We start from the raw sequence: 7,458 nt of genomic DNA on the forward strand, positions 1-7,458 counted from the left end.
GGGATTCAGATTTTGACTCTGAGTCTAGTGGCTGAAATCTCAGGGCAGCAGATCCCCCATACGTTGAAGCTTCTTTTATGAGCTCCTTGCATATCTGCCGGGGATTACTGCTGCACATGCAAAACATAGAATCAAGAGCACTAACAGTTCAACTCCATGTTGTATATGATGAATAATACTGCAAATACTTGGACACAGCTATGTGTACTAGGCGGGCATCTCCGGATGGGGACGCAATCTGGGCCTGGACGACCAGTTCGACATCACCTGGTCGGGCCGCAGAAGCATGCAGTAGTCGGCTTTCCTGGACTTCGTCACCTCGGAAGTATATCGGGACGAGTCCCCAGCAGCGCTCCTGATTCACCTTGGAGGGAAAGATCTTCCGCAAACTAAGCGAGTGCAGCTAAAGAATTCCATCTTGGCAGATTGGGAAACTTTGCAACGATGGCTACCAAGAACTAAGTTGATGTGCTCATACATGGTCGAGTGGAGGGCACGGCGTGGGGCCATGGACATCGATAGCGTGAATAGATCCATGTGGAAGATTAATGTTGCTGTGGGGTCAGGTGCTGCAACTGGGGGGGCCTGTCATTCCACATTGGGACATGGACAAGTCGGTTGCTGCACTACATCTGTCCAATTGGGGGTTGGACCTTTGGATGTTTAGTCTGCGGACCGCATTTGAGTGGCTGCAAGGGTTGAATGTGTTGGCGGGAACAGGACCAAGGGGCCCTGTTCTTGTGGCGGAGGTTAAGGGGAAAGGGCCTAACAAGGAAAAAGGAATTTAAATATGGGCATTCACCTCTCAAAACATGGGGGGAAGGCCTCTGAAGAGGCTGGATTTCTGCGGGAGGCCGACCCGGCTGGGAAGGCCCAAAATCACCCGCAGAATGCAGGTGGCATGGAATGGGCTGAAGGAGGTTTACGCCTCCTAAGGCATTCCAAGCCATCGTTCAAAGGTACTCCAGGCAGCAAGGGATCCCGTGGCTCAGTGGGGGTCTGGGACGGGATACCCAGGGCGCTGCCAAAAGAGAGAAGGTCGGATGACCTTAGGTTGGAGGGTTAGGCCCCTGTTCCCCTTATTGAGCCAACACCTTAATGTTGAACTGTTGAATAAAGCTGTGTCCTGTTTGCCAAAAGTTGATCTGTGTCATCCCTAAGCCAAGCTGCACACCTGGAAATCAAGGGGCTTGTACAAAGCAATGCTTCTCTGTATGCAGCAGGAAACTCCACTAGGTGTCAGGGAGAGGGGTTCAAACCTGCCTTTTTCTCTAACATTTAGCATATTTTAGTCATTACAATTCGGAGCTATCCTACATACTGGGAGAGCATGATGCCTCCCATCTCCTTAGTATAAAAATCATCAGCGCTTGCAAAGATGTCCCCTCAAAAAACTGGTTTTCCAATTTCATAAACCAGGGTGTAAATTGCACGGAGCTTTTATTCCAACCCCAGATCGATTCAGTCTCTGCCCTCTACACAGAATGCGATTTCCGTTTGGATTCTGGGCGATTTAAAATTTTCTTCTGCAGCAAGAAGGACTGATCCAGAGTGACCCTACCTTTATTGTGCGATATCTTGGAGTGCTTTTAATGCTCAATATTTAAAGACTGTTTTAATCTGGGCTCTCCTCCATGGTAGAGGACCCATGATTGGCCACAGGTGGTCATGTGACAAACTTGCCTTAAAGGAGAAGCTCCTAATTTCTCTCAACTTCTTTCGATCCTGGATTTTTTCTCCCTTCTCTGCCTTTTTCGATCTTCTCCCCCACCCCCTCCAAGAAAAGAAAGAGGCTCCCTGCTTTGCTCCTCTCCCCCCGCCCTTCAAGAAAAGAAAGAAACAGGCTTGGCTCCCCCCCCCCTTCTGAACTACCCAAACCACGCGCAGAAGACTTTCCTGTTTCAATGGGGGGGGGAGAGGAAGATCCGAGTTCAAAGCGATCTGAATTCAACAGGATTGACAATGGAATAAACAAAGTAAGTGCAGACTCTGCCCTGGGCTGGAAAATATGCATGTGGCCACATTCATGTGTAAACTGAGATGATCGTGGCTAGCATTTGCTCCCAGTACTCTACATAGGAGCACCAAGGTCACATGCTTCATAATGGTTTATGTGCAGGAATTGAATTTGGCTGGAGGAGCATTCCATTACCTAACGCTGCCACCTGGGCCACTATGTCATTTCCAGGAAAACCTGGAAGTGACATAGGGTTGCCTCTAGGCATCACTTGAATCTCTGAGGGGGGGGGGGAAACATAGTTTTCAGTGACTCCTAGAACTGTCTGCTTTTTCCTGGAAGTGACCTAGCAGCACAGATACTGCCATTTTTTTTCTCCAGCCACTGTTCAGAGGTGACCAACTAAAGCTGGTGGTGCCTTGAAAAGAGGCCTGGCAGCCCTACTCCCCTAGAAGTGAACCGGCATAGACACAGGTTTGTCAACTCAGACAGAACTAGGCCTATAAGTGGTTTTCTATTTTTTTTAAAAAAAACTGTTTTAAAGGTTTTTTTTTAAGTCTGTAATGTCAACAGGGAGCAGATCTCTGTCCACCTCACTTTTACCACTAGCAAGACAGCACCAGTGCCTGGGGGAGGGGAGAAAGACAGGCTCGTGGCCAAACTGCTGGTTTTCCTTATAGCTGAGTTCTCCACTGTATTTCTGGCAATGCCTCTAGGGAGAAATACAAGTTGGAAGTCAAGTGCCCCCCAAAACAAACAGCACGTCTGATTAGTATCTCATTTTGCAAGCCTTCCTGCTTCATTTGTTTTCCAGATGGGTGAAATAAAAGGTCAACAACCCCAGGGCAGCCAATCTGATTGGAAAGAAATGTGATTTCTGGAAGGGAAATTTGCAAAAACTAGCCACAGCTGAGAAATGAGAAATGTCTTAAGAAAGTGACAGTGTGGGCTAATCTTCCATGTAATTTTTTTTTACTTATAGAATTTCTAACCTTTAAAAAAAAATTAAACAAAAAAATCCCACTCAAGTAAGCTCCAGTTCTCCATCACTGCTTCCGTACGATTGCATTTTTATTACAATGTGGATTATTCTCACCATAATGGCAAACAAAATGATAAACAGGATTATCATACATTGTGTAATTAAAAAAAAAAGAACGCTAACATTTTTGTCCTGCCTTTCCTTGAAGGAATTCACATCGTCCCCACTTCTCCCTTTTACCCTCACAACAGCCTTCTGGGATGAGAGAATGCCCAGGATCACCTAGACCGTTTATGCACTGGAGGATTCATGCCGGGCTGCAGTCTGGAGCTTTAGTCGTGGCAGGTTGCCCCACCTCTTCCTGCACCTACACGGGGGAGCATTTGGCCTGGTGTGCCTCATCCACCCCTGATTTGTGCTCCTGCACAGGAGCTGAAGCAGTGAAGTTCCCAGTGCGGAAACTGTCCCAGTGAGCTTTGTTGCCGAGATCTTTGAACTAGTTCTCCCCAATCTTACTCCAGAAGAACTCCACTATACTGCAAATGGTAAAAGAATATTTCACGTACAACGTCAGACAATGGAGTGTTGTCATAAGACTTTTTCAGCTCTTGCAGGTTTGTGTAGTCCATTCCCCTCCACGTGAACACATTTTAATAATGAAAGACTTCCACCTTCATGGGAAAGTTCCTGTTTTTTGGGGGAGGGGGGCTTTCTGAATATGTTTTGATTCCTCTAGTGGTCAACTTTATCTCCAGTTTGCAAGGAGATAACTGAGCCTCTTGTGGCGCAGAGTGGTAAGCGGCAGAAATGCTGTCTGAAGCTGTCTGTCTATGAGGCTGGGAGTTCGATCCCAGCAGCCGGCTCAAGGTTGACGCAGCCTTCCATCCTTCCAAGGTCGGTAAAATGAGTACCCAGCTTGCTGGGGGGTAAATGGTAATGACTGGGGAAGGGAATGGCAAACCACCCTGTATTGAGTCTGCCAAGAAAACACTAGAGGGCATCACCCCAAGGGTCAGACATGACTCGGTGCTTGCACAGGGGATACCTTTACCTTTAAGCTGGATATAAAGCTGTTTGAAATCTAATTGACCACTAGATGGGAGTCTTCAAACAGCATCTGAACAAAACAAGTGCAGAATGGGGGGGGGAACTCTGAAGAAACAGGAGCTGACAGTGGAACAGGCTTCCTCGGGAAGTGGTGGGTTCTTCTTTGGAAGGCTATCTAAAAGAGGCTAGATAGCCATCCGACAGAAATGCTGATTCTGCGAACGTAGGAAGATTGTAAGTGGGTTAGTAAAAGGGATTGTCTCCATGTAGGGCTCTTGTGGCCTAGGCCAGGATAGCCTACTCTCATCAGACCTCAGAATCTAAGCATGGTCAGTCCTGGTGAGTAACTGGACGTGAGACTACATAGAATAGCAGGATCACTAAGCCTTGGAAATTTACAGGGTCATCATAAGTTGACTGTAACATGAAGGCAAAGGCTGCTTACATCATTCTTCTCCACTTTATCCTTATATCAATCCTATGAGCTAGGGGTGGGCACAAAGGCAGCATCAGAGGTCAGAGGAGGCTCCACTTACTGGGCAAGGGCAGCAGTTGCTCTAGGATAGGGAAGGCACCTCACAAGAAGAGAGTAGAAGCCCTAAGCAGAGTCAGCTGGAGTAAGGCAAGGCAAGTAAGGGGTTAAGAGAGCAACCAGACTCTGAGAAGGGAGAGATAGTGCTGGGCTTGACCAACAAGGCTGGAGCCTCAGGGATAAAAAAGGGTAATGTCAGAAGAGGCAGTGGGGGACAGGAATGCAACATGGCTGAACAAAGCTAAGGTGATGCAAAGAAGGAAGAAAAAGGGACCTAAAAGAGGAGTTGGGAGTTGGTGCAAGATAACGCAACCAAAACTGGGATAGTCTTGGTAGAACTGCTACAAGGCAGCTCAACCCCAAAGGTCTGATGAAGCAGAAATGGGTGGGTGAAAGGAACTGCACTTGTAAGGAAGCCTGTGTGGACTTTGCTGCACCCAATAAAGAGGCAGTTAAGGAACACCATTGCTCTGGGGGTTCTCTGCTTCCTATGGAAGCCAGTTATGCCCTGCTGCACCCTGGGGAAGCAGACCAGTAGGTTATTATGAGATTGTGTGACTGGCCCAAGGTTACCCACTCTACCATTACTCTATGCTGGTTTCTGTAATGATAATATGACGGCCATCAGCTTTCACCATTTACCTTGAAGTTTTCAAAATAAAGTGTCTCCAGACTGGTATTTAGGTGACTCCTTGCAAGTGTCTCCAGACTGGTATTTAGGTGACTCCTTGACTCCTTGCATTTTCCAGAGCTTCATGGAAGGTATTCTTAAGGGAATTCCTGGCATGATACCATATTTCGATGATGTTCTTATTTCCAGTAGACTCACTGAGAAGCTTGTGACTCAAGGGTAATGAAGTTTCTGCACCATGAAAAGTGTGCGTTCAGCATATCCCAGACTGAATTCCTAGGTTATCTTGATGCAAATTGCATTTCTCCTACTCCAGTAAAGGTGAAAGCAATCACTCCCCAACCTCTTATATCCTCTCAGCATAAGGGCACACACGGTATACATTCCTGCATCAGCAGGCCAAGTGCCAGTGGATAGCATAACACAATAAGCCTTTTGATGTTTTGACACACCTATGGTCATACCAGCCATTATGAGGAACAAAGCCTCTTATTCTCAAGCATAATGTTTCCATTCCATATTCTTTTTTTTATTATTCGATTTTTAGCCCGCCATGCCCAAAAGGTTTGTGGTGGGTTATAGCACATAAAAACCCCAATAAAATATATAGTATTTGGGCTGCTCTAACCTGTCAACTGTTCTGAACTACAGTTGGAGTCATCTGCTGACCCATTCCATCCTGTAGATCAGGGGTAGTCAAACTGCGGCCCTCCAGATGTCCATGGACTACAACTCCCAGGAGCCCCTGCCAGCGAATGCTGGCAGGGGCTCCTGGGAATTGTAGTCCATGGACATCTGGACGGCCGCAGTTTGACTACCCCTGCTGTAGATGATATGGCTACTTTGGCCTGTGTTCTCAGCTGGGTTTGGCAGGGGTGGCCGTTAGGAGAGGTTGGGGAGAAATTCTAACCATTTCTCTCAAAACAATGTGAACTGTGCACATGGACTGACCTTTTTAGGGTAATAGAGCCATCATACAGAGAGCTTTGTGTGTTGGGAACTCTACTGCAAAGGGAGGGCTAAAATGGGGTGTTGAGAGGAATTAAGACCGTTGCCTTGCAAGTTTCCTCCTGAAACAACACCATATACTACAAAAGACAACAGTCCGGCTGAGCTATTAATGACAACCTGACTTAGCCAACGACCAAGCAAAGAGTGCTGATAGTGACACCCCCATGTGTATTTTCTCTGTGTCAGGAAGAGTGGGTCTTGCTCAACTGGAATCCAGCCAGTGTGGTGCTGTGGTTAAGAGCAGTGGCTTCTAATCTAGCAAGCCGGGTTTGACTCCCTGCTCCTCTGCATTGTTATTATTATTGTTGTTGTTGTTGTTATTGTTGTTGTTGTTATTGTTATTGTTATTGTTATTGTTATTGTTATTTAATTTTTAGACCGCCCTTCTCCAAATAGGTCTCAGGGCGGTTTACAACATAAATAGTTAAAACACAATAAAATCCCCATTAAAAAACCCAATTAACATCAACAACAAGTCACATATAACATATAGCGGCGGTGGTCACAATTCTGATCTTAGTTACCTGAGTTCCCCCCAACTTCAGCCTGGTGGAGAGAATAATATTCAGTCGAGGGTGGCACCAATACAATAGATCTAACAATGATCTCGATGTTAGAGATCTCAATATTGGGTGACCTGGACCAATTCACAATCCTGATAGTGCTCTGTTCTGGCCAAGCAATCCTTTCTGAGCTCTCTCTGCCTCATGTACCTCACAGGGTGCCTGTTGTGGGGAGAAAAGGAGATTGCTCTTTCTTTGAGACTCCTTCGGACAGTGAAAAGTGGGGTATAAAAACCTACTCTTCTTCTTCTTGCCACTTTGACTCAAGCCTATCCAGCTGGACCACTATCCAGCTGGACCAAAACAATGAATAGCTAGGTGTTGTAGTCACATGTGGAACACATTATTAGGCATGTACTTAGGCTTGCCAACTTCCAGGTGGGACCTGGATTTTCCCCAGAATTGCAATTAGCCTCCAGACCAAAAAAATAACTTCCCCTGGATGAATTTTTTATTTATTTCTTCAATTTCTTACCCGCCACTTCTGAATGGCTCATGGCCTGTATAAAACCCCAATAAAACTTCCCTTAAAGCCCCAGACATAAAATACAATCAAAACATAAAATAAGTAAAATATGATACGGCAGAAAAAAACCCAAATTCCATACTAACTCAATACCACCACCACCACCCCCCGATACAATCTCATAGAGGGACATCATCAGAGGTTAGACTTGGAACTATAATCCCACCCAGCTCTCTCCCCTCTCAAAACTCCACCCTCTGGCCCCACTC

The sequence above is a fragment of the Paroedura picta genome, chromosome 13 (assembly GCF_049243985.1).
Source record: "Paroedura picta isolate Pp20150507F chromosome 13, Ppicta_v3.0, whole genome shotgun sequence".
Lineage (NCBI taxonomy): Eukaryota > Metazoa > Chordata > Lepidosauria > Squamata > Gekkonidae > Paroedura > Paroedura picta.